Source organism: Macrotis lagotis, chromosome 6, assembly GCF_037893015.1.
Source record: "Macrotis lagotis isolate mMagLag1 chromosome 6, bilby.v1.9.chrom.fasta, whole genome shotgun sequence".
Lineage (NCBI taxonomy): Eukaryota > Metazoa > Chordata > Mammalia > Peramelemorphia > Peramelidae > Macrotis > Macrotis lagotis.
This window is the reverse complement of record NC_133663.1, coordinates 129,606,550-129,633,454: the sequence shown is the minus strand read 5'-3', so window position 1 is coordinate 129,633,454 and position 26,905 is coordinate 129,606,550. Positions and strand designations below refer to the sequence as shown.

The window sequence follows — 26,905 nt, the reverse complement described above, 5'->3', positions numbered from 1 at the left end:
CCTCCCACTGACTTTCCCACTCTCCCACCTCTATGGGAGATAGACCTTTACTGAAGATCCTCCATGAAAACTTGTTTCTTTTTTTTGGGGGGGGGGTGAATCTGCAACTTTAATGTTTGTATAGAGGCTTCGTTTAACATTGTGTAGAGAAAAGCTCTGTGAGCATGCCACTATCTTGGTTGCATAATTTAGTTTTGATACAGAAAAAGGAATAATTAAAAATATCCAAAAAGGAAATGGACCCCTTTTGAGAAGTGGTTGCTTATTCTTGTTGGAAGTCTTCATTTCAAGGTTCAAGTGAATTATCACTTATCAGGGATATAGAAGAGATTCTTAGTCAAGTACTATTGGTTGGACTAAACAGTTTATCTTATCCCTTTGAATTCTTAGATTCCATAAAATAGCCATGAATTATTTGCTTTTCCTTTTTGCCTTCCACTGTCTAAAGACCCTCATTTTCTGTTTTACATAAATAGACTCTTCATTCTCAGCAAGGAAAAGTTAGTGTTGTCCTTTAACTCCCTTCTCCTTCCAAATTTTGATATTTCAATTTCTCCTATTTGGAAAAAATGCCCTTCCCACAATTTAAAATGTCAGTAGATGATTACTAGATTAGATCAACCAGCTTTATTCATTCTAATTATACTAACAAACTTCTTAGCAAAGTAAAGCCCAGTCTTGCAAACAAACTTTTTTGCCCATCCAATTACCACCTCCAATTGTTGCATTCCATTCAAGAACCTCCATTTGAGCAAATGCCCAAGCTAGCCATGCTCCATTTTCTACTAGTTCTGCTCTGAAATGTCCGTACTTCTCCACCCCCAGTTCTAGCAGCCTTATTGCTCTGGAAGATGCCTAAAGTCTTGCCCCACCTTCAAATGATGAGTTCTTTACTAGAATTTCCATTTAAACAAGTGCACAAGCCAGTCCTCACTCCTTTCATCTCTGCCTCTGAATATCTTGACTTCTCTACTCCTGCCCACATTTTCACCTACCTATTAGAATGTAAGCTCCTTGAAAACAAAGATTGTCTTGCTTTTTGCCTTTATTTATATTCTCTGTACTCAACATAGTGTCTGACATATAGTTTTTCCTTCCACATCATGATTTCGCCAATGTGGTTTCATATATATTTTGAGTAGCATTAAAAAAAATCTGGGAACAGACTTGGGAGGGAGTTTGGGAAATTTGGGGAGTTTTGTGGTAGCAGATGTCATGTGAAGACTGGCAGATTTTACAAGACCTATGATCAAATATCTACCCCAAATTTCACAATAAAGTACTATAAACTGACCATAAAAGAAAAAGAAAAATAAATCAGACCTTCTCTGGTATGACAGGAGGCCATAAAATTTTGCCCAAATTTTCTAGGTTGCAGTGGTGGGTGGTGGAGCATTCCCTTAACCCCCATGATGTGAAAACAATAAATGTAGTAGTCACTTCTATCTTTCTGTCTATCTATCCATCTTGCAACATATCTACTATAAGAAATAATAATTCACAAGAACAAAAATTAAACATCAAAATAATTAAAGAAAATTCTGCTTTAAGGGAAAAATGTGTCAATCTGTCCCTTATAGTGGAAAGAATGACTTTAATCTCTGCCAAAGCAAAGGAGGAATTTTAGGGAAGATAGGGAACCTCTAGGTGCTCTTGAAATCCTACCATGTAGATTGAGAGCTAATTCAAATTCTGCAAATGTTTATTCTTTTATATTGTCCTTTTTTTCTGATGCATCATCTCCCTAGATTATTTTATTTTTCTTCATAATTTTCAATAAAACATAATTAAAAGAAGAACAACTGATTCACAAGATCCAGAAGCTGAAAAGTGACAGGAAACATCCAATGTGTCTTCACAACTCATTTGTTATTGCTCTGAGGTTTTTGCTTTTACTTCTCTATAACCTCTGTCTTTTTAGAAACCATTACTAATTTGAAATCTTCCTTCTTCTCTTACATTCTTTGACACTTCTTAAGCATTGAAATTGGATGTCAGTGTTAGACTAAAGAAAAGTTAGTCTCTGGCTGATTTCGGAGATAAAACACGAATTCAGAGTGTTCATAATTTTAACTTGTCTTTGAAGTTTTTTTAAAGGTTTACAAAATACCTTAAGGTATGCAAACTAACTCATACATGTTACCTCACATGATAACATAGTTATTGTTTTACAGGAATGAGTATGCCAGATAGAATGTTCTCCTTCATTTAACACATGATAACTATGTCTGTTGGGTATCTAGATTAAGTGGTAGACCTGGAGTCAGGAAAACTTGAGTTCAAATCCAGTTTCAGATACCTATTAACTATATGACCCTAGGTGAGTCAGTTGATTGTGTTTACCTGAGTTTCCTCATCTGTATAATAGCACCTACCCCCCAGGATTGCTGTGAGGACAAATGAGACGATAATTGTAAAGTCCTTAGTACAGTGTCTGATGATAAAGCAATTACTATATATATATAAAGGCTTATTGGGCAACTAGTTGGCAAGGTAGTACATAGAGAATCAGGAAGGTCTGGAATCAGGAAGACTCATTTCCAGAGTTCAAATTTGGCCTCAGATACTTACTAGCTATGTGAGCCTAGGAATTCACTTAACCCTATTTGCTTCAGTTCCTCCTCTATAGAATGAACTAGAGAAGGAAATGGCAATTCTACAGTACATTATCTCTGCCAAGAAAATCCCCAAATAGGGCTAAACAGATAAAAATATAAATGTTAGTTATTATTATTATTATCATCCACATTATTGTACTTCTTTAGGGTTCCTAATTTTGTATGAAGATTGGTAGAATGCTGATGTATGTCATTCATAAAAAAAGATTTTGGAAGGGCATGCCTCAAAATATTATTTAAGAGTTATTAATACATTCCCAACATTTTTGACTCAATGTACAGAATACTAAACATTAAATGTTAAGTTATAGTATTGAGAATTTGAATCTTCCACTGGGACTTAATTTTGTCCTACCTCACTGTAAAGACACATCTACTTCATTTCAGGAGCAATTGCTTTTCAAATTAAGTGGTTGAGAGGTAGATCAACCTTAGATTAAGTGCCAAAAATTAAGGTGAAAGTGTAAAGAGCTTTAACTTATTTATTCCCAAATTTAGTCATATTGTGAACATCTTATCTCAAGAATTTTGGGAATTTTTGATAAAATTTTAAAAAAGGTGATATATTGAAGTGTGGAAGAACAATATCACAATGCTAGCCTGATGGTGGAACATAAAATTTGGGGTGTTTTGTGTAATGGCACTAAAATGGTAAAATTATTTTCTTTCTAGCAGGATAAGAGAAAAGAACATAGTTACAATTTACTGAGAACTTACTTATCTGGAAACTTCAACTTTCCAGAACTCTTTTAATTCTCCCAAAGCAAGAAGGATGATAAAAATAAGTATAATAATTCCTTCCACATTTCAACTCTCCTCATCACAGATTCTATATATCATGGGTTGGCATAAGACATTAAATGAGAATTTGAGGAGAGTTTTGTAGGAGCTGCAGGTGAAATATAATTATATAATATAAACTCAAATTTTACAATAAGGTACCATAAACAACTTATAAAAGAAAAAGAAAAAAAAACCCATATCTCTCTGTTGCCAAACGAAGGTCAAAATCTTTTATGTAGGTTTTCTAGTTCATGAGGGAGTGCCAAATCCCACAACGTGGAAGGGGTAACTGTATGACCTGTAAACATCCAAAACAGATTTTAAAAAAATCATACACTGATGTTTGTATGATAGGTTCATAAGAGAATCCTGTAGATTATTATTCAGTGACTATTTACTTTTTTTTTCCACACAATTTTAATGATCTTACCTCTCTGTTTTCCTGGGACATTAGATTAGCAATCACAAAACAAAAAAATTAAAAAGGAAAATACCTGCTTTATTAATAATTAAAAATGATAACTTGTACTGTATAATGCTTACAAGATGCCAGATTTTATGTTGTTTTAAAACTATTTCATTTTATTCTCACCACAACCCTGAGATGTAAGTGCTATAGTTATTCCCATATAACATTTGAGGAAACTGAGATAGACAAGACTTTCTCAGGGTCACACAGCTAGTAAGACTCTGAGGCTATATTTGAACTCATGTCTTCCTGACTTTAGCTCTGTGCTCTACCTTCCATATCACCTACTTGACTGATGCCTAATAGTTGTCTGATGGTAAGAGAAAAAAACAGATATTTTATATGGTATATGTGTGTGTATAAACACAAAAAATTAAAAAAAATTGCCAATCTTTGGTCATTTAGCAGAGGAATAACCTAATCCACTCAATATACTTTAATCATCCTTCTACACATCATAATAATTGATATTTTTACCAATGGTCTTGCCTATAAAAATGTTAAAACATGCATATTGTACCCTTTTAAAATTATACTGGGAAAAACGAATTTCCATTAAAAATGGCTAAAATGTAGTTTTACTGCTTTAATTAAATAAATTTAAGAATTGATGATAAAAGCTAAATGAGAGTCCCAAAGAATAAAAGATCATATAATGGGAAAACCATTATAATGGAGGTGGCATTGGAAATAGGTCTTGAAAGAGTGGTAGAAAAGATTTTGGTAGCAGGGTAGAATGAGGACACCATTCCAAGTGTGATCATAGTATGAATAGTATGTTCAAAGTCACAGAGGTGAGAAAGTACAGTAAGCAATCTGATTTGGCTGGAAGGGGAGCCCTGTGTGAGAAAATTCTTGAAGGGGTCAGCTACAGACTGTGAAAGTCTTTAAATGTCAGATAAACAGTTTGAATAGTTTTGAGTAGAGGAATAATATGATCAAGTCTCTTCATTAGAAAATCTTGTTTTGGGGCAGCTAGGTGGTACAGTGGATAGAGCACCAGCCATAGTGTCAAGAGGACCTGAGTTCAAATCTGATACTTAGCTCTGTGACCTTGGGCAAATCATTTAACTCTATTGCCTTACCAAAAAAAAAAAGAAAAGAAAAAAGAAAAACTTATTTAGTAGAAGTGTGCATGGATTGTGGAAAAGGATAAGATTAGAGGTAAAGAGATTGGGTAGAGAGATTAAAATAATCTAGGTAAAATATAACAACAGGTTAGACTTATTGAATGAGTAAATTTCAAAGATGTGAAACAGCAATTTATGTGGAATACCTTCAGGACTTTGCCTTATATGAAATCTCTGAATACAATTAGAATGGTCTAACCCATCATGATCTAACCTCCATGATGCCTTGAAAAAACTTGTGTGATAAAAATGTGGGGACTAAGCTGCAGTCCAAATCAATGTGAAGGACAGAGTATGATTAATGTCATTTTAGAGAAATTTATAAAATCATTGGGGTGTTATGAGAAATATAATTTACTTCTTAGTTAATAATCACATGGAAGAATATGAACAGAGCACCATTTTTTTTTCTGAGAAAGGGGGATAGGTAGGGATAATAAAGTGGGATTTCTTAATTTAGGTATGGATTGGATTAAATTGCCTCTCAACTCCCTTCCAAATCTTAGAGTTTGTGATTTTTAATCATTATTTTTCCTGTGTAGTCAAAGTAGGGAACTATCTGGATGCGTGTGAAATGTCAATCAATTACCAAGCATTCCATTTATTTATCCCTACTATGTATCAAGTATGGCTACAGGTGCTACGGATCTGATTACAAAGAACAAATAAATGTACCAACAACAACTGTTTCTGACAATGGTTTATTTGCTTATTAATGTAAGGATAGGGGTAATTGATTTACTCAACCCTACTCCACTTAGAGTGATAAAATGCCCAATCAATTCATTTCAATCATAGACCAAGTAGAAAAATATATGAGAGCTATTTGAATAATTGAAATGATGTTAGATTATTTCCATTAACTGAATAATTTTGTCTTGTCTTCTGGGTTGCATATGAAAGCATTGAATCAGTATAGAGAATTCCAGAAAGTGGAGCAAGAAAGCTTTTCTAGTCCATTCTAGAGGAGTAATTGCTGGAAGTATGGTGGGAAAGAAAAGCCTTCATTTCACCTTTGATGGAGTTTCGCCCTCATCTTTGGCCAAAGGGATCTTATGAATTTTAAAAGGATTTTGAAGGATTTTGGACTTCCCATCTTTTTTATCAAATGACTTAACCACTTCTCATATTGAGTTGATGCAGTATTTGCTTCATCAACTAAAGAAAGAATAAATATAAATATTTACAGGTTCACAAAAGATCTTAGCAAAATAATTAAACCACATGGGGCAGCTAGATGGTTCAAAGAGTAGAGCACTGGCCCTAGAGTCAGAAGGATTTAAGTTCAAATGTGACCTCAGACACTTAATAATAATTACCTAGATGTGTGACCTTAGGCAAGTCATTTAATCCCATTGCTTTGCCAAAAAACAAAAAACAAACAAAAAACTAAACCACACCTAAGGGAAAACCTCTTTAGAAGCTGCTTTGAAATATACCCCTTATGTGTATATGCATGTATATATGCAAGTGTATATAAATATATAGATATATGCACATATAATCTTCCTTCCTATCTCCCTCCATTGTTTCCTTCCTTCCCTCCCTTCCTTCCTCTTTTCCTTCCTTTCTTTTTCTTTCTTTCCTCCTCTCCTTTTTTCTCCCTCCTTCCCTCTTTTTTCTTCTGTTCCTTCTTTCCTCTTTTCCTTCCTTTCTTGCTTCATTTTTTCTATCTTTCCTTCTTCCTTCCCTCTATTCTTCCCTCATACCTCCTCCCTTCCTTGTTCCTTTGTTTCTACCTTCTCCTTTCCTTCATCTTCCTTGTCTGCCTGCCTAGAGGTAGTTAGGCACAATGAATGGAGAGTTGGATTAGAGTCAGGAAGACGAGTTCAAATCCAGCTTTGGAAACTTACTAGCCTATGCTAGCCTGAACAAACCCTCAGCTGCTGTCTGCCTCAGCTTCCTCAACTATAAAATAAGAATAATAATAGCACTTTCTTTTTAAGGTAATTGTGAGGATTTAGATGAAATAATATTTGTAATTTTGCAAAAGAATGTCTGTCACATAACAAATTTCTTCTCCCCTTTGGGTTGTCTCTTTTTTCCTCAAACCCATAGCCTACTTAATGAATCTGAGCACAAATTGTCATAAATGGTCACATGCTTTAATAGCAATTTCAAATAGCATAAGAATAAAAATTAACATTTTAAAACAGAGATTCTTAATTTGGAGTCCAAGGATCCTCAAGAGGTTTTGCCTCAAGGCAGAATTCAGGAGATCTTTGAACATGGATGGAGAAAAATATTATATCTTTATTTTCACTATTTGCTTTCCTCTGTAATACTTTGCATTTCATTTTATGCATTTAAAAAAAGATTATTCTAAGAAGAGGTATATATGTTTCTTCATGCTGCTAGACACAAAGTGACACAAAGACAGATTAAGAAGATTAAGATTGATTTAAAGAATGGATTTTTAGTATCACGTAATGTGAGTGATAGCTTCAGTCAAGAGATTGAATTCTATTGTTTGTTCCCATTATTCCCCCTTGGTTAGTGTTCCAGGGAAGAAGGGGAAAGTCGGGTGGTATAGACTGTATGCTGGTAGGCTCATCAACTAATACTGGGTGTTGGTTCCCAGTCAGCTCTCCACTTCAGATAACGTTTACTGTCCCTTCTATACTTCCACCACAACATGTGGTCTTGGTCCTACTTGGTTTTATTAATTTCTTTTTCAGTGACTTAGCAGGAGAGGCATGAGAGTGGTTCATAAACCTCCCTATCTTCCATCTTGTCATATTTTTAAGGGGAAAAAAGTGAGTGGAAGATGGAGAAATTTGGAGAATCTCTGCCCTGAAAAAGAGATTCAAAAGCATTCAAGGACAATGATAATAATAGTATGTCAGAACTGATCAAATTAGTACAGTGGGACTGCAATAATGACTTATCCAGGACCAGGAAATAGGATGGGAAAGCCCTTTCTGGCCAATCATGATGAACTCAAGAGACAGTAGGGATCTCATTATGTGGTGAGGAATACTTTTAAAAGCAAAGTCCAAGAGCTATACTTTTTTGTCCCATAATTACTCAGATAGGTCTTTACAGAGAAAAACAAAATTAGTCTTGAGATATTGCCCATGACTAATTCAGCAGGACTGACAGTAGAGTGTGATGAGTTGAGTAATAAGAAATCTGCCAAATATGCTTGGCCATTCTCCTTTAAACAGTTTGCTTGAAACTCTTAACTGTCAGCTGTTTAGCCTGTCTATTTCTTTAAGTGTGGGGAGACTGCTTGGATAAGGTTCCTGTCCACAAATTCCTTAAATTCAAGTGAAGCCCATTAATAGAGATAGTTTCTGGCATGTTCATTGTGCAGATAACAAACTTGTTCTCAGTTATGATTATTACAACAGAGCAATCAAGACCACTTGGGGCTATTTTAAGAAAGCCTTCTTTAAAATAAAAATTTTTTCCTCTAGAAGAGTCCTAAAAGATCAATACACATTCTTGACCAAAGACTCTTGCTTATTTTCCACAGAAGTAGTTTTGGCAGGTAGTAAACTAAGAAGCTTGGCAAGTATTATTATACTCTACAACATTTTCCAAACTTTCCTAGGATAGAGCTAAAAAGGGAATATGCTGTTCTCCTCAAACATAACTAATCTGAACCTTAACTGAAGCCATTCCTCTTACCTAGAATCCCTTCTTATCATTATCTCCCAAAATTCTGAAATCTTAATTCCTAGAATATTGTTTTAAAACTTAGTTCAAATGTCAATGTCTTCATTTAAAGAGTAAGGAAGGGCTTCCAAAAAAACATTAATCAGAATTTTAAGGGACCAGAAGAATCAGAGATATCCTGATAGTTACATCCTCAAAAAAACAACTCACTAGTTTCATTGAACTTAAGTTCACCCCAGAATAGCATTTTGAAATATTTTTTTACAAAGGTTTATAACTTTTTTATACCCTGAAGAAGAGGTATAATAAATATCAGGGGAAGACAATTCAATTCAGTCTAGCTCAAATGAGCAAACAATTATTAAATTCCTACTATGTGCATTGATAGGGAAGGGAACAAGGAGGGAAAAATCGAAACAAATATCAAACTTTTCTTAAAGGTATTTTTATTTTTCTGTGAAGAGAGTAAGTATTTATTAAGTGTCTACTATATATCTTATATTAAACTAAATAATTTACAAATTTTATCTCCTTTGATCTATATTATAATCTTGAAAGTCAGCTACAGCTACCCATTGTTCAGGTGAGGATTGATAGATGGCACAATGGCTAGACCATGAGCTTGGACTCAGGAAGACTTATCTTCATGAGACCAGATCCAATGCCTTACACATTGTGTGACCCTGGGCAAGTCACTTAAATCCCATTTGTCTCAGTTCCTCATCAGTAAAAGTGAGCTGGAGAAGAAAATGGCAAACCACTCTAGTATCTTTGCCAAGAAAACCCCAAAATGGGGATGTGAAGAGTAGAACACAACTGAAAATGACTGAACAATAACAACAATTATTTTGACAACTCAACAGTTGGGGAAACTGAGTCAGATAAAAAGTTAAGGGAATGTGTGTTTATAGACAAGATATATATACAAGATCTTAACAGCTAGGAAATCTATATAGAAAGTAGTATTTGACCTCTGCTTTGAAGGAAGCTAGGAATTTTTATAGGAAATGCTGAGAGTCTATTCCTGCCTTAGGGTAGGAAGGCAATCTCTCTAAAGCAGAGAGACAAGAAATTGTATATTTTATACATATATATATATATATGTATGTATAAAACAGTTATATGTAGATAAATAGGTAGATATACAGCACATTTATTAGACTATTTAAACCAGAAAAGTAAATGTGTGAAAGTGAGCACTGTTTAATAAGATTAGAAAGATAGATTGGAGTCACATTGTGTTAGAGACTTTATTGTGGTAGCTAAAGCTGACATTGAAAAATCTGATGTAGCAGGTAACAGTTGCTGCTATCACAATGTCCTTTGCCTATGATAAGTAATAATAATAGATGACATTTTCATAACATGTTCAGATTGGCAATGCACTTAATTTTTCTCATTTAAATTGAGGTAAGTTCTACTGTTATTTCCATATAATCATTTAATAGAAGAGGAAAAACATATTAGTTAATTGCCCCTGGTCAGCATAACTATTAAGTATTGGAGGTAGGATTTGAAATCAGTTCTTTTTGAGTTACTTCTAAATTCATTGTACTATAATACGTGTTAAAATGGTGGGCAGTCTCAACAGTCAGTAGAGTATTTCAAGTTCCACCCTCTCTGTGATCCACAACTTGTAATGTCATAATGCTAAAGGGAGAATGACTTAACAGTGGCTGTTGTCTGAAATTGGTCTGGTATTCAGAATCAGCCCATTAGAAACCCTGCCTCAAAGCCTTTTGTCTCTTTTTGTCCTTTCTTTCTCTCAGTGTCTCTTCCTTCTAAATGAAGGGACTGAGGAACTGATTATGACCAGCATCAACAAGAGATGTTGATAACAATTTGCAAGTATTACCATGTCTAGCATTCTTCTATGCTAGACTAATTTTTTTTTTTTAATCTGGCCACAAAGAACAATAGAAAGAGCCATAATATAATAGTGAGGATTCCAGGATGAGTCTGAAATTGTGCATCTTAGGGTTTGGAAAAATGATGCTTTTTCCTATAGTATAAGGGTAGGCAGAGAGAGGAAAAGATTTTGGGGAAAGATATTGAATTATGTTTTGGATGTATTGAGTTTGAACTGTCTATTGGATCTCCTGTTGGAAATGTATGAAATGCAGTTGGAAATAAAAGATTGGAGATCAGCAGAGAGGGGTCTTAGAGATAGATTTGAGAATCATCAACATAAAGACAATAATTTCATCCATGAAAGCTAATGATATTACCAAATGTAGCAGTATAGAGGGAGAAGAGAAAAGGCCCCTATAAAAGGCCCTAACGAACCCTGATAATATGATCTGGAAGAAGATCCAGAGAAGGAACAGTAGGATGAATCCTTTATTGAAGCAAAGTTGTCTAATGGATCTTATTTTCAGAGGAAACTGCTAATTACATAAAGCCTCAGAAAACTACAGGTATTCTACATGTGATTCACAGCTGCTCAAAAGAGATCTAGCAATACCTCAGAGGAATAAAACCTAAAAAACAAATAAATTAAAACTTCATTACCCAGTTTGTTACATGAAGATGAATAGGCAGGTCATTAGACCTATCCATTACTGTATATACCTGGAATAGGTATTTCAGACAGTGAGTTTTGTCTATAACAGGAGGAGGAGGCAATCACATTTGGCATACTCTATGGTGTTTACAATAATTGCCTTCTGTTGCCGAAATACATCCTTTAAACTATAGAGATGCAATATGTCTGGGAATCATGATTCTTAGAAAATTGAAATTGCAGATGACTCTAAGGTAAATGGAAATATGAATGGTGGTTCTAAATAGACTGCAACATACTGCCAAATATTATTTGTGCAAAAAAAAGAGGTAGAAAGATGTCATCAGGACAACATATGACTGGAACAAAGAAGGTGACATCTTCTAAGACTCCTAAGGACTTAGATGGAAATTAATCTTTATCTCCTAAGGTTAATTGGAATAGTATCATTTGAGGAGTACTACTTAGAAGATTTTGAACCTGATTGTATTCTCACTGAGATCTTCAATTATGAAGAGTATGAGAATGGTTAAACCAAAGGGAGTTTTGTATCCAGATATAGTTGTGAAAATTCTATTTATTCTCAAACTTGCTTCCACATCCAACTAACCAATAGTGACAGAATTTTTCAGTGTAATGAATCATAAGGAGGTCAAATGGATGCTAGGTAATGTATTTTCTTGAAGGAGGATATGAATTTATATTCAGGCAGAAGGTTTGTGAGCCAGAAAACTACCACTTTTTTTCTTCTTTGATCAAGCAGTGTTAAATAGTGGTGTGGGTAGACAAGTAGAGAGGGAAGTAATCAAACTCTTCAGGAGGAGATTTTTAGATTAGGCAGAAAAAAACAGGAGTTTTGGTCACAATTATATATGAGGTTTAGCAATCTTGATAAAAATAATGGATGTATACTCCTATTCCTATAGTTTTAAAGAGAGATGGAACAAGTCTTTATGAGAACTGTAAATCTTAAAGAGAAGTTTTAGAAAATGTCACTGAAATAGCTTTGAAGTAGAGCAAAGAAAAATTGGGTATTGCACTAGGATGCCCCTGCTCTGACTCTTTTACATTAGAATGACATGGAAAGTCCATCATAATTATTTATTACAACTATTGAAAGAGGATTTATGAAACTGATCCATGAAGAATTCCATGGTCAGATATAGGAAAGTTTGTGGGGAAAAGATTGGAAGCAAAGAGAGTATTTATTAAGCCTGGAGATGATTCCCCAGCTGCTGGAATGTGGTTAGCCCTTGGAAAAAGAATCATAATTCAAAGTAACCTTGGAAAGCTAGATGATCAGAAAAATAATGGGAATAATGATATCTAAAATTAAGAAAGAAAAAGCTCAATGTACAAGGTGTTTAAAGATAAAAGAATGTTGGTGTTTTGATAATTCAGTTTTAATTCTGACACTGCCAGTCTGTATGACCCAGGAAATATCACTTAATCTTTTAAATTTATGTAATTAAAAATCATCAACTAGGATTAACTTTTTTTTAGGTTTTTGCAAGGCAAATGGGGTTAAGTGGCTTGCCCAAGGCCACACAGCTACGTAATTATTAAGTGTCTGAGACCAGATTTGAACCCAGGTACTCCTGAGTCCAGGCCAGTGCTTTATCCATACTGTCACCTAGCCACCCCTAGGTTTAACTTTTAAAGCACAGGGAACAAAAATAAAAGATGAACTTCTCTAACCTATGCAGAGTACCCCTTATTTTTCAGTTTCCATATAAGCAGTAAAAGTATTAGACAATACAAGTTGTTCAGGTTAGATAAGATTATGCATATGGAAGGAGCCTTGAGAATCATCCATTCTTATCCTTACATAAAGTACTAATTCCATAATAGAAATTGTCTGTCCTATTCTCACCTCTTTCCTGTATCCAGAGATTACTGGGAAAATACAATCACATAATCTCAGTGGTTATGTAGTCCATCCCATATCAAAATTGAATGCAGTTGGAAATAGATTGCTAGTTCAGTGATCTTCCTACAAGACCACTTAATATACAATATTACAATATTACTAATAAATATTAATTATTATTTATGATTTAGGCAGGAGAAGCTAGAGAATAACTTAGTTGCTAATATTCACAGATAGGAGTCTATTAGAAGATGCTAACAAGTTGTTCTGTTTCACTAAAGTAGAAGTGAAAGGAATAGATAATCACAAAATCATAAGATTTCAGAATGGAAGGGACATCAGTTTCCATTTGTTGTTGTTTTAAATCTTTGTGACCCCTTTTTGGTTTGTTTGTTTTGTTTTTCAGAAAGATATTGGAGTGGTTTGTCATTTACTTCACTGGATCATTTTACAGATGAGGAAACTAAGGCAAATAGGACTAAGTGAAGCCAATAGTCACACAGCTAATAAATGGACTGGATTTGAAATCATGAAGATGAGTCTCATTCCAAACCTAATGCTTTATTCACCACACTGCCCTCAGTGACCATATAGTTTAACTCTTATCTAAAATAGAATCTCCACTATTGAGTTTTTCTCCTGATTATTAGTTTATAACTACTTCCCAAGAAAGCCCACAATTGGATAACTCTAATTGTCAGGAAAATTCTTCTCAATCAAAATTAAATTTGTTTCTTTGCAGTTTCTAACAACTATCTCTGTTTCTTTCCTCTAAGGTAAACCAAAATAAAGTCTAATCCCCCTTCCACATGACATCTTTCCAAATCCCGAATACAATTCTCACTATCCTCACAGGAACTTATTTTCTCTAGGCTACACTATCCCAGTTCTTTAGGATCATATCAAGAGATGAATGTCAGGTCTCTTTCCCATCCTACTTTCTACCCTCTGGAAGACAGTTTATCCTGTTTGATTAAAGTTGATTAGTTATGTTTCCAGTATGCGCAATTACACATCAGAAATTGGCAAATGCTACAAATCGGGGTCTAAGTTATTGTTTTGCTGACTATTCAGACTCAAGAAAATGACGGAGAAAATGTCAATGATGGAGATTAAACCAAAAAGTGTGCCAGAAAGTTTTGGAGAATTGATTGTTAAACATTTATTTGCCAGTATTCTACAAACCACAACTTATCAACATCCTCCTTAAACCATAGCATCTATAACTGAACATCATCCTTTAAGTGTGATCTCAACAGGACACAGAATAGTGGGACTAATTCATCCATAGTTCTTGCATTTATGGCACTTTTAATTTAGTCAAGGATCACATTAGCTTCATTGGCTCATATTGTTGAGTCCTATCCTTCTGGGAGTTCACTAACTTCCATATCTCTTTCCGGAAAAATTTATAGTTAACCCTGCCTGTCACACATTGTGTTTATGATTTTTCTTGAACCAAGTATAAGACTTTTCCTTTTATCCCTATTAAATTTCATCTCATATAGTTAAGCTAAATTTCTTAGCCCAGGGTTTGGCAGACTGGGGATTAAATCTAGTCTTAGCTAAAGCCAATCTTATCTCATGGGCTGGATTTGGCATACAGAACATGGTTTGCTAACTCTCATTATAACCTGTTTGATCTAATTCTGACTATCATTCAATGTTTTTGGTATCCCTCCAAAATTTGGGTCATCTGTAAATATGATTTTTATGGCATTTTTGCATTTATCCTACCTGTTTAAAAGTTCAACAGCATGAAGCCAAAACAGAATCTTGGACCACTCTACTAAAGACATCAATCTAAGTCACCAAATTATAAAAAGCCATAAAAAAGTCCGGTCACTCAAATTAGTCCCAAATTTGTTGATTTATCTAGCCCACATCTTTTCATTTAGACCATTAGGAAATCTTGCATGAAATACTTTGCTAAGATATAAGTAAGCTTTACCTTCTGCATTCCGCTGATGAATCTGTTCAATTATTGAAAAGAAAAAGATTTAAGATTAGTTTAGCATGACCTTTTTTTTTTTAAGTTTTTGCAAGGCAAATGGGGTTAAGTGACTTGCCAAGGCCACACAGCTAGGTAATTATTAAGTGTCTTCTTGATGAAGCTATCCTGTTTTTTAGTGATTATCACTTTCTCTTCTGAATATTTATTCACCTTTTCTTTAATATTTTTCAGAAATTGCCTAGAATTGAAGTCAAATTTAGTAGTATATAGTTTGCAGATTCTATTCTGTTCTCTTTTTTGGAAATTGAGAAAACATTTGTTCTTCTCTGAGTAGAGTAATTCTTTCATTCATCAGGGATTTCAGTTGTAACATGAAGAAGGTTTTAGGTTAGAATTTCCTAAATAAAAAAGTACATTTCCTGGATCTGATGATTGTTGAATAATGTAACAGGTTTCAATGGGAGGCTATTGAATTTTTTTCTGGGAATCTTTAATAATTGTACTGATTCTCCTCCATCAATGATCAGTTCATGGTAAGGTTCTGTCATGTGATCCCTTGTGGTCTATTTTGCCCTGAAATTCTAGTGATTATATACTTTTATGTTTATGCAATTGTGCATTTATTTTTATCTTGAGATGATCTGGATCGGAAAAAATATGAAAAATAATCACAGACCCAATTTTGCTTCTCATTGTCCAGTAGCATCAACTTACATCTGACATAGAGATATAGAGTGAAAGTAGCTCCTTCTTATAATTAGACTTTCTGTAAATATTCATGGAGATGTTTAAGGGATAACACTATCTATTTCACTTAACCACAAAAAGATTCATTTACTTTCATTTTTGTTTTCTTTCTCTGTGTTTTCCCCTTTCCAATTCCACTGACCACTCAGCTGACACCTGTTGATGTCTGGCCTATAGATAGATATGTGTACACATATAGGGACACATAGACACTTGAATTAAGGAGGCTATCTGAGGGATGACACAGCAACCCAGGAATTATTACTTTTAACTGATCTTGCAAGATCACATCCTTTCCAAGCAATTGGAAGTTCATTAATACAGAAGTGGAAAGGACCTTAGAGCTTTTTCCTACAACAACTTTTATAGATGAAAACCTAAAGTAATACAGATAATAAATGTTAGGAGACAGAATTTGAACTTGTCCTGCTTCCATACCAGTCTATGGAGATACAGCCTGCTACTGCCCCTCTAGTAGTTAGTCTCAGCTAACTGTAGACCCTTAAAAGGAAAGTTCTTCTACAAAAGCCATTAGTATTGTCAAATGATTCAATAGAAATTTTTTTTAAAGATAGGATTTTATTAACTGATAAGTCAGTAAAGAAGAGTATTGCCATCTATTTTGTTATTGTGTCTTAAGGACCAGTGGACCTTTCTAAGATCTTTTTTTTCTCATCTGCAACTGAAACTTTCCATATATATGTTGTCTCCTCCAGTCAAATATGAGCTTCTTTAAAGGATGGTCTCATTTTTCTACTTCCATCTCTAGCACAGTGCTTTGCACTGGGTTAAATGTAAATAATCTTTTGTTCAATTATTAATTTATTTTGAACCTGGAGCTTTTAAACAAAATTGACCATTATTACATTTAATTGTTGTTTGGTTGTTTAAGTTGTATCTGACTTCATGACCCCATTTGAGGTTTTCTTGGCAAAGATCCTGGAGTGGTTTGCCATTTCCTTCTCCAACTCATTTTTCAGATGAGGAAACTGAGGAGATTTAATTGAGGGTTAAGAAACTTAATCAGGGTCACAAAACTAGTAAATATCTGAGGCTGGATTTGTATTCATGAAGACCAGTTTTCCTTACTCCAGGTCTTTTTATATCCACTGCTCCAATTAACTGTGCAATAACTATTTTAATAGCATTCATTGTCTTTGTAATCCCAAGTATTTTTTTATTCATTTCAAACATTTTAAATATTTTAGAAACATTTGTTAAACTGCATTTTATGCATTTAAAAACATTATTCTGAAAAAAGGATAAGCTTCTCTTAACTTCCAAAGAGATCCCTGACACAAAAATGGTTAAGAACAATGATATGTAGTCAGTTCTTCTTACATTATACCTACTGCTTTGATGCTGTTTTTAAAAATATGGTCACTTCACTCTCATGGCAACTGAAGTTAATTTTGAAGCCTACCTGTTTAGAAATCCTTGAAAATATCACAGTTGTTAACTGTCAATTAATTACCTTCTATCAGATGTTTAGTATGTGGAGGGAGGATCATAACATTTCATTTCTTCCCCCTCAACTAGAGAGAAAATGGCAAGAAGTAGTATAGTTACTGGACTTGTGATTTCATTAGTATATGATAAATTAATCAAAAGATGACATATTAAAAATGTGGCTAAGTTTATTCCAAGGGGTAACCTCTACTGACCCTCAGATGGAATTCATAAGAAATGGTGTTATCTCCAAACTTCAGGGATTGCTGAGACTCAGACTGTAGCAAGGAGAAAGATTATTACACATGTGCTAGCCAGACATGTAATAGTGGGAAAAGGTGAGTGGAAAAAGTGAAATAGGTACTCTAGGTTCTTCCTTGCCATTTTCTGGATCCTTACTTTCCTTCATAGAAAGCAGAAATCCATCTAACCTGGACATTTTTTCATCTTCTCTACCATTTAATGAATTTCCCACCTGGAACAGTATCTACAAGACCAGACCTTCAGAGACACACGCATAGGAAAATTAATATACTTGGTTTTGAAATTCTAGTCTAAACCTGAGGTGCTCTGCTTAGTGAGGGTAAACTCATCTAACCCACTGTCCATACTAGACATCTTACCATCTGCCCTGATGTCCCTTTCTCCTCTCCCCCTTTCTAAGAACAGTAATTAAATCAATATTACCATTGCTTTTGTATTGGGCATAACAATTGACTCATCCTAGGGCTCCCCATTCCATTTCTGTGACTTCCTAGATGTAAATTGCCTTTTCCTCACTCCCTCCCTCTCCTACCTATGATTTGGGAAGTCCACATATTCTTAAAAATGGTAGGTTTAGCTGAGCCTGAGAAAGGCAATGTAATTCCAAATAAGATCATGCATTAAGGAACTTTGAAATTCTTCAAGCTTTGTGTAATTATTATTTATAGTAATACTTGTTTGTCATCTATCCTTAGGATTAATTTTTAAAAGATGAGGGGACCTCTGGTTTCCATCTGGTTTAACCCAGTTTTTTAAAATAAGGAAATTGAACCAAAGAAATTAGGTTATATGCTTAAAGCCATATATGACAGTCAGATCTGAACTGAGTTCCTCTGACTCCAAATCCAACTCTCTTCCTACTAACATTCTTAAGTTTCAAAAGTCATATGTCTGTGCTTAGAAATTTTCAGAAAGTCTATGTGCATTCAATTTCTCATTAAATATCTCTTCCTATCTCAGTCAAACAAAATTGCCTGTTTATTCAATGACATTTAACGCACCTACATCCTTTGACTGTTGCCAAAAAGATAAAGTAGGATGATGTAGAGGAAAGAATGTTGGATAAATGTTAAGTTCCAGTTAGACTAGCTGCTCAGGAAGTGTTAGGTTCCTGCCGGCTAAATTATTGTTACCCCGGAGAACATAGCAGGGGCTGGAGATAAGGGAGACAAGGATGACAAGTTCTCCTTAAAGTTCTCCCAGGTCTCAAGATCTCCATTTATTTACCAGAATACAAGTGCTTGAATGTCCTCCCCAGGTCCTGGTCCACTCCCACTCCCGTGGCACTCTACAATCAACCAGTAAAATGAGACTCTAGTGCTAGAGGACACCAGGTGATGAAAGTTTACAGTACCCCCCACACACACAACAGTCCCTTACATATCCCCCTTTTTGTTTTTTTTGAAGCACAATTCCTTAATTCATTTACAGAATGAATGCCACATAAGTTGTAAACAAGAGTTTAAAAATAGTATAACCAAATATCAATTAATAATAAAAACAACTAAGCATCCAAGTCAATTAACATTAGTTATTAAATTTTACAAAATAATATTTCCATTATTATTTTATCCATGAATCCACAGATTTATCCCAGAAGGGGGTCATAATTTGTGATATTTCCTTTACCATAACCATGTGATGGTAGATGAGACAAAGATTACAAATTTTTTTTTCTTTTGCCAACAAAAAACCTTTCAAAGCAATCAAATTCAAAAACCAAATCTGAATTACACACACACACACACACACACACACACACACACACACACACACATAAACGAGTTTAGATACAAACACAAACACAGAAAAAATTCTCTTATGTCACATTTACCAAGCTGAGATTGATACCGTAGCCAGTACCAGATCTCAGAATATAGAAACATTTTCCCACCTCTCAGGGACAGTGGAGAGATGTAAAATATCCTATAGATGTTTAAATACCATATACACACAGAACACACCAATTAAGACTGTTCAACAGAAATATAAGCCCTAGGCACAGGCTTTATTCAGAAAATGAAATCTGAATTTCCCATTCCTAGAAAAAAAAGTATTCTTTCCCTTTTTTCTTAATTAATTGACCACGAAGCTTCCTAATCAAAATCCTATTGCCCAACCTCCCCTCCTCCCCAAACCAGGAAGAAGGCAAGGGAGTCACTTGATTTCTAAAATGGGTTTTTGGAGGGGGACTTGACCTTTCTGTAGTGAAGCTTACATTCCTTCTGAGACAGGCTTGAGTTTTGAAGTTCCATAAAGGAAGATTTCCCTTCTCCCTCCCCTCCCTCTGCAGTTGGTGGGGGCAGCAGATAATTAGAGAGAGCATTTGAAATTACTTGAGTTGTTAATAAAGGTACAATTTGGAGTTATTGCATTTTCTGAACAATAACCAGCACCATTACAAACTGTCCAATAGCATGTGACATTTTTTTCTCTCAACATAGGAAGTGCAATTAGTGTTTACTTAACAGCTTTCTGGTGCCTGAGCAAGAGTCATAGCTTGCCTGTAGGCTGGAGAGTAAAATTCATCCTAAGCATCAGGGTTGGCTTCAGGGTCGGCATCAGGGTCAATGTCAGGGTTGGCGTCAGGGTCTGTGTCCCCAACGAGAAATCTCTGCAGTTTAGGGGTTTGAGTCATGATTAATATGCATAGAGCAGTCAGGCAGATAGCAGCAGCCAAAAGGTACAGCAAGCAAGTCCCCCACATCCTGTTCATGGTGCTGGTATGGACTGCTGCTGAAGGAGAAGCTCCTTCCCCCTGTGACAGAGCCTTGGAGATTCCACTTCCCAACTCAACAGCAGCCCCAATCAAAGAATCTGTGCTACTTGTTGCCCCCAAATGACATAATATATCTCTTCTCCATAATATTGAAGGGAGTCCTTCAACTATGAAAGAAGAGATAGTCCTTGTTTTATATTTTTTTCTCCATTTCAAGGGTTGACAAGAAATTTCTGTTTCCTGTCGAACCTAACTCCTACTAGATTAGTATATGCAGTTTGTTTAGGCCCAGCTTGTGACCAGTTCTGTATGGGGAACATAGTTCAATCTGCCCCAGTGTCAATCAAACCTAAGAAAGTAAGTCCTTCTTCTTGAATAACATAAAGAGGTTTTTCTGAACAAATCATATATGTAAACATAATTGCATTGTAGTTTCTCAGTTTGGACCCCTTTTTCCACTCACTTTCCTTCATATTTATACTAGATCTTGAAAAAATATGTAATTGAGCTATGCATTGGTTCTCATTTATGTAGCTATCATCATCATTAGCATGCATTATTGTAGTAGAGAAAATTTCCCTACTCATGTGCTTTACTAAAGGTATAATGTGAGTAAACTCAGGATTTGGTGGAGCCAAAATGATTGCAAACTCCTCATCTATTAATCATAAAGGGTGAATAGGCACTTCAGTAGAAGCATGGGGAGGCACCTTAAATTTCCCAGCACTTTTGACCATCAAAAGTTTGATATGGGTCTGCCTGCTGTCAAAGCTGCATACTGGTTTTTCCATTCCATTTCCTACTGGTCCTGAACTGTCATACCCCATGATTATTTTTGATGGGCCCCTAGGAAAGGGCCCCTTCCCCCATTTAAATTTCCTTGTCTACATTCTGATACCCAGTGTCCTGCCTTTTCACACTTGGGCCACAGAGTTTTAGGATGATGTGCCCTGATATTACTGGGTTTAGTTCCTCAGGCACCTCAACAATCTTTCTTTAAATGTCCAGGTTCTCCACAAACAAAGCAAGTATGTTTCTCTTTATTTCCCATGTACACATTAGCAAATGCTTCTGTCATTAATTCTGTTTGATGCATCTGAGACTCTACATCTTTGAATAATTTTCTTAATGGTGTCATGCCTTCTTAAGTCAATCATTGCTTTCCAACAATCAGCATTTGCATTAGCCCATACTAATTGGTTTATTAATGCATCTATTCCTGCTACATCTCCTAAAGTTCTTCCTACTGCCTCCTGTAACCAGGCAAAAAAATCTACAAAAGCCTCACCATTTCTTTGTCTGATAAGTACAAATGGTTCTTTCTTATCATTTTGTATTTGAATACGTCCCCAAGCATTCTTTACATAGGTAGCAGTTCTTTCATATGTCTCCAACCCATAATATAGTTAGTCTGCATTGAAAAATTGACCTGTGCCACTTAATTGTTCATAATATGTGGTGGCATTGGGACCTTGTGCATGCCTGAAAGTCATCTGTCTACATTATTCTATAATCTCTGTCATCCAAAAGACAGATTGTCTGTGTCATAAACATGCTCTATCTGCTTCCAATCATTAGGTGTTAATATCGAGTATGAAAGAGTATCCAATTGCAGTAGGACAAAAGGTGATCTTGGCCATATTCCCCCACTGCCTTCTTTAGATCTCTGACTGCTTTTATATCTAGTGTTTTGTCTTTGCCTAAGGTTTCCTGGATTAAAAGGATCTGGCTCCTCAATAACAGGATATGACTGAAACTCAGCTCCTAGATCCATCAAACTTTCTCCCACATCTTTGACTTTTTTGATGGCCTTTTGTACTGCTGTAGTCTCTTCCCTACATGCTGTAGGGCTGATCCTAGGCTTTTCTTGTAAATACCTCTTTCTTTCTTCTGCCTCAGGCCATGGATGTGAATACACTTTCCCTTTACCTTCACTTTTCTCCACACCTACTTGTTCCAAATTCCTTAAAATCTGCCCCATGGTAACAACCAGCCTGTTACCTCTCCAAAGTCCTCTGCTCTGGGATGTCCCCTGGAATTTCTCTTGCTTGTATCTGCTGATCCTTATCCTGTACTCACTCAGAAAACTCTGCCTTCCTGTCCCTGTTCAGGCACCATTTGTTAGGTTACAGTTAGACTAGCTGCTCATGAAGTGTTAGGTTCCTGCTGTCTAGCTTATCCTTACCCATGTGAATTTGAAGGGGTGGGAGACAAGGATGACAAGTTCTACTTAAAGTTCTCCTAGTTCTCCAAAATTTCCTTTTATTTACCAGAATACAAGTGCTTAAATACCCTCACCAGTTTCTGGTCCACTCCCACTCCTATGGCACTTTACAATCAACCAGTAAAATAAGGCTCTGGTGCTAGAGGACACCAGGTGATGAAAGTTTATAACACTCTCACATACAACAGTCCCTTACAGATAAATAACATTATATCTTTTTAGTAAAAGGGATTGGTCCTGAGATTTCTTGGGTATGGGGAAGTCAGTGGATAAGTAATCTCCCTCTACCAATGGAGGTCAGTATCTTCTTCTTTGCCACTTAGGGTCTAAAATAGTTCTTTATTACACCAATAGGTTAAGTAATTTGTCTAGAATTTGCCAGAGGCAGGATTTTAATCCAAGTCTTCCTGGCCTCGAGGTCAGCTTTCTATCCAAACTCTGTCTCTGAGATTTAATAGCTATATGACCAAGGGAAAGTCATAAACCTTCTTATTATCTCTACAAGGAGATTAAGAATTGAACAATATACTTTCAGATTTTATGAAGAAAAATCATTCTACATACCTAGTAACACAATCACCTCACACTCTATAAAGTCTTCAATCCCAAATACATCATTTCTATACATACCTCATTATACTGCTACTTCATTGTGTAACTTTGAATGATTCTCTAATCTCTAAGCTTCTCTTCTTTATTTTTGAAGATAATTGAACCAAGTTGGCTTTTACATTTTAGTAAATTCTGCAAGTGTAATATCTGGGTTGTAGATTGCTAAAGTCCCACTAAACCAAGTGCTAGAGAGAGATTATAGAGTGATATTAGGAAAAGAGATCTCTCCTGGAAGATCTGAACCTTTAATTTAGCAGTTTTCAGAGCTTTATAACAGTTTGGATCAACTGTGGCAGAGATGAGGGGTTGGGGGGAAAGGGAGCTTAAAATTCATAGTATTCCATTTTGTGGAGGAGGATTTGGCAGCTATCAGGAGTGGACTATTTCCCCTAATTGCCAGAAGAATCTTTTAGAGTCCTCTGTAGACATAAGGTAGGCACTCGGAATGTAAATATAGCATTTCATGCCAATGAAAGCATTTAAAAGTCCTTAATCTCTTGGGTGCAATATATGAAAAGCAGAAACTTTACATTTCCCTAGAAAAGGCAATCAGAATTCCTTTGAAATTAGTTAACTGGAGTCATTGGCTAAAGGAAAGTAGAATAACAAGCTATAAACTGAGACATGTTGAAAAAGGAGAGATTAAGGCACAGTAGGACAGAATATAAGCACCATAGGAGTACAAATGATTATTGCACTTTTGTCATTATATCCTAAGCATCTAGCTTAGTATCCAGCACATAGTGGGTACTTAATAAAGGTTTAATGCTTCATGGACAGTATCTAAAAAGATTTGACTTTATAGGGAGTAGAGTTTTTTGATTTTATCAAATGTTTTCTTTTTTCTCTATATAACTGGTTAATGTTATGTCTCCTTAGGTTTGTCTGGTTTTCTTTGATTGTAAAAACTCTCTTTCTCTCTTTTTCCCTCTATAGTCATACTCTGGTTATCAGAAGGTGCTGTTGAATTTAATCCAGACCTGAAATAGCATTGCCAAATTAACATCAGAGTGTGACAAAAAGTCCCTCACACTCATACAGTGGAGAAGCTATCACAACACAGCCTAAGTTGCCTTGTTCAAAAAAAGGGGGTGGGTAGAAGCCATTGACTTCCATGAGCCTTCTGTTTCTGCAGCAGTGCTGAAGTGGCAAAAACAAACACGACTTTTTCAGAAGGCTAATTCTTTTCTTTTCTTTGTCTGATTCCTTGTCAGCCCTGCTTTTCTTTGCTGTCTGTAAGGCTGCTGAGCATAATGAAGGCTGGGAATGTCTGCCAAGTGCATTTCAGGTTACATGAAATTGTATTTTTCCTTCCTATCCATTTTGGTGATATCCTGATTTAAGGATAGCAAAAATTAAGCACCACCAATGTCCATAGATAGGGAAGCTAGGTGATATAGTGGATAGAGTACCAGGCTTAGAGTCAGCAAGCCTCATATTTCTGAGTTCAGGAACTAATTAGCTATGCAAACCTGGGTGAGTCTTGTTTGAGCCTGTTTGCCTCACTTCTTCATCTATAAAATGAGTTGCAGAAGAAAATGGCAAACCATCCATTGTCTTTGCCAATAAAACCTCTAATGGGATCATGAAGAGTAGGACATGATTAAAATAATTGAACAACAACACCCATGAATTCAATTCAACAAACATTTATGAAGTAATGATGATGATGATGATGATGATGATGATGATGATGATGATGATAATCACCTAATGTTTGCATGGCATTTAAGGTTTGCCAAAGACTTAACATATATTGTGCCACTTGAGCCTTACAACTCCATGAAATATATGCTGTTATTATTTTTCATTAAATAATTTTTTCCAATTACACGTAAAAATAGTTTTCAACATTCATTTTGGTAAGAATTTGAGTTCCAAATTTTTTCCTCTCCTTTCCCTCTTGCTTCCCCATGAAACAAACAATCTGATATAGGTTATACATGCACAATCATGCTAAACATATTTCCACATTTGTCATGTTGTGAAAGAAGAATCAGAAGAAAAGGGAAAAACAAAAAACAAAAAAGTGAAAATACTATGCTTCGTTCTGCATTCAGATTCCATAGTTCTTTCTTTGGATATAATTAGCATTTTCCATCACAAGTCTTTTGAATAGTCTTGGATCATTATATTGGTGAGAAGAGCTAAGTCTATCATATTTGATCATCTCACGATCCTGCTATGACTATGTACAATATTCTTCTAGTTCTGCTCACTTCACTCAGCTGCAGTTCCTATAAGTCTCCAGGTTTTTCTGAAATCTCCCTGCTTGTTATTTATCATAATATAATAATATTCCATTTCATTCATATACCATACCTTCTTTAGTCATTCCTCAATTAATAGGTATCCCTTCAGTTTCCAGTTCTTTGCTACCTCAAAAAGAGTTGGCTATAAACATTTTTGTGCATGTTGGTACTTTCCCTTTTTTCATGGTCGCTTTGAGATACAGATCTAAAATGGTATTGCTGGATCAAAGGGTATATACACCGCTTTATGAACCATGGTATTTCATAGTTTCAAATTTTTCTACAAACTGGTTGGATCAGTTCACAACTCTTCCATTAATACATTACAATACCAATTTTCTCAGTCTTCTCCATCATTTATCATTTTCCATTTTTGTTAGCCAATCTAATAGGTGTGAGGTGGTCCCTCAAAGTTATTTTAATTTGCATTTTTCTTATCAATAGTGACTTAGAACATTTTTTTCATATGACTATAGATAGCTTTAATGTCTTCCTCTGAAAAATGGCATTTTCATATCCTTTGACTACTTATGCTCTATTATATCTATTTTGCAGACAAGGAAACTGAAACTGAGGAAGATTATGTGATCTTTCCAGGGTCAACCAGCATCTGAGACAGGATACAAAGCCAGATCTTTAAACATCAACACTTCATCCATTGTGCTATGTGAAGAAATAAAAGCAAGAAAAGCATTCCTTGCCCTGATACCATTATGAGGTGGGGACTGGGGACTATAACTTGTTCATGAATGATTATAGTTCAAGAAAAACTGAGATAGAATTGAGCACTAGTTCCTGGGAGAATTAGGAAAAACTGCATGGAATAGGTGGTATCTGAGTTTATTCATGAAAGCAGACTAGTATTTTGAGAGACAAAGCAGAGGAGAAATTATAGCATGGTCAAGAAGAATGGCTTTTGCTGGTCTTTAGGAATAGGAGGAGAATCAAGTTCCTACAGAACAGATAATAATCCAGTTTGATCATTGTGGTTTTTGAAGGCAAGAATATGAATTAAAATAAGAAAAGTAGATAAGATCCAGACTTCAGAGGAACTTAAATGCCAGGCTACAAAAGACCTCAGTCTTTTGTTATCCATACTGTTATCCACACTGACTATCTTAATGTGGTTTGTGTATTTATTTATTTTTTCCTTTTGCGCTTTGACTTTGATTAAAAGGAGCATTTCAGAATCAACATGCTCTTGGAGGCCAAAGTGAGATATGTGCCAAGGTAAGCAGTTTATTTAACTTCATTATGTATTTTCCAACAAGTTAGCCCAATGTCAACAACATACTTACCAATTTGTGTGAGTTTGAAGAGTTTAACCTAACCCTATTTTCTATTATTGAAGTAAGAAGTAAGAAAGTAAGAAGTAAGAAAAATAAATGGAAATTTTTAGGGTTTATTTTGTTTTCTATTTTGACATTGAAAAGTTCTAATTTTCCTTTAGTCCTCTCCTTTCTTTGCCATTCTTTGTGTTTACTTAAAAAAAAAAAACTAACTCTGGGATGCATAAAAAATCAAGAATTTCAGAACTATACAATTGGTCTGTTTAGGACTTAGACTGGACACTGACAATAGATCATCTGATATTAATATAAGACTTCTACTCAAGTGTCTGTGTCCTGGGAGTTAAAATTTGGTTGACTACTAGTTCATTGGCATAGTATTCAGTAAGTGCTTTAGTTGG

At 35.2% G+C, this 26,905-nt stretch overlaps 1 long non-coding RNA gene across 2 annotated transcripts in view; it reads left to right on the top strand.

Annotated features, from left to right (window-relative positions):
• Positions 1 to 26,207, top strand: part of LOC141491827 (uncharacterized) — a 42,614-nt gene extending 16,407 nt beyond the window's left edge. Inside the window, exons 3-4 of one of the 2 annotated variants that reach the window (XR_012469786.1) lie at positions 24,178 to 24,251; positions 25,771 to 26,207. This is a non-coding gene — a long non-coding RNA (uncharacterized LOC141491827). The remainder of the gene's footprint in view (positions 1 to 24,177; positions 24,252 to 25,770) is intronic. The other variant, XR_012469785.1, reaches the window with a different exon arrangement.
• Positions 26,208 to 26,905: the final 698 nt, after the last annotated feature.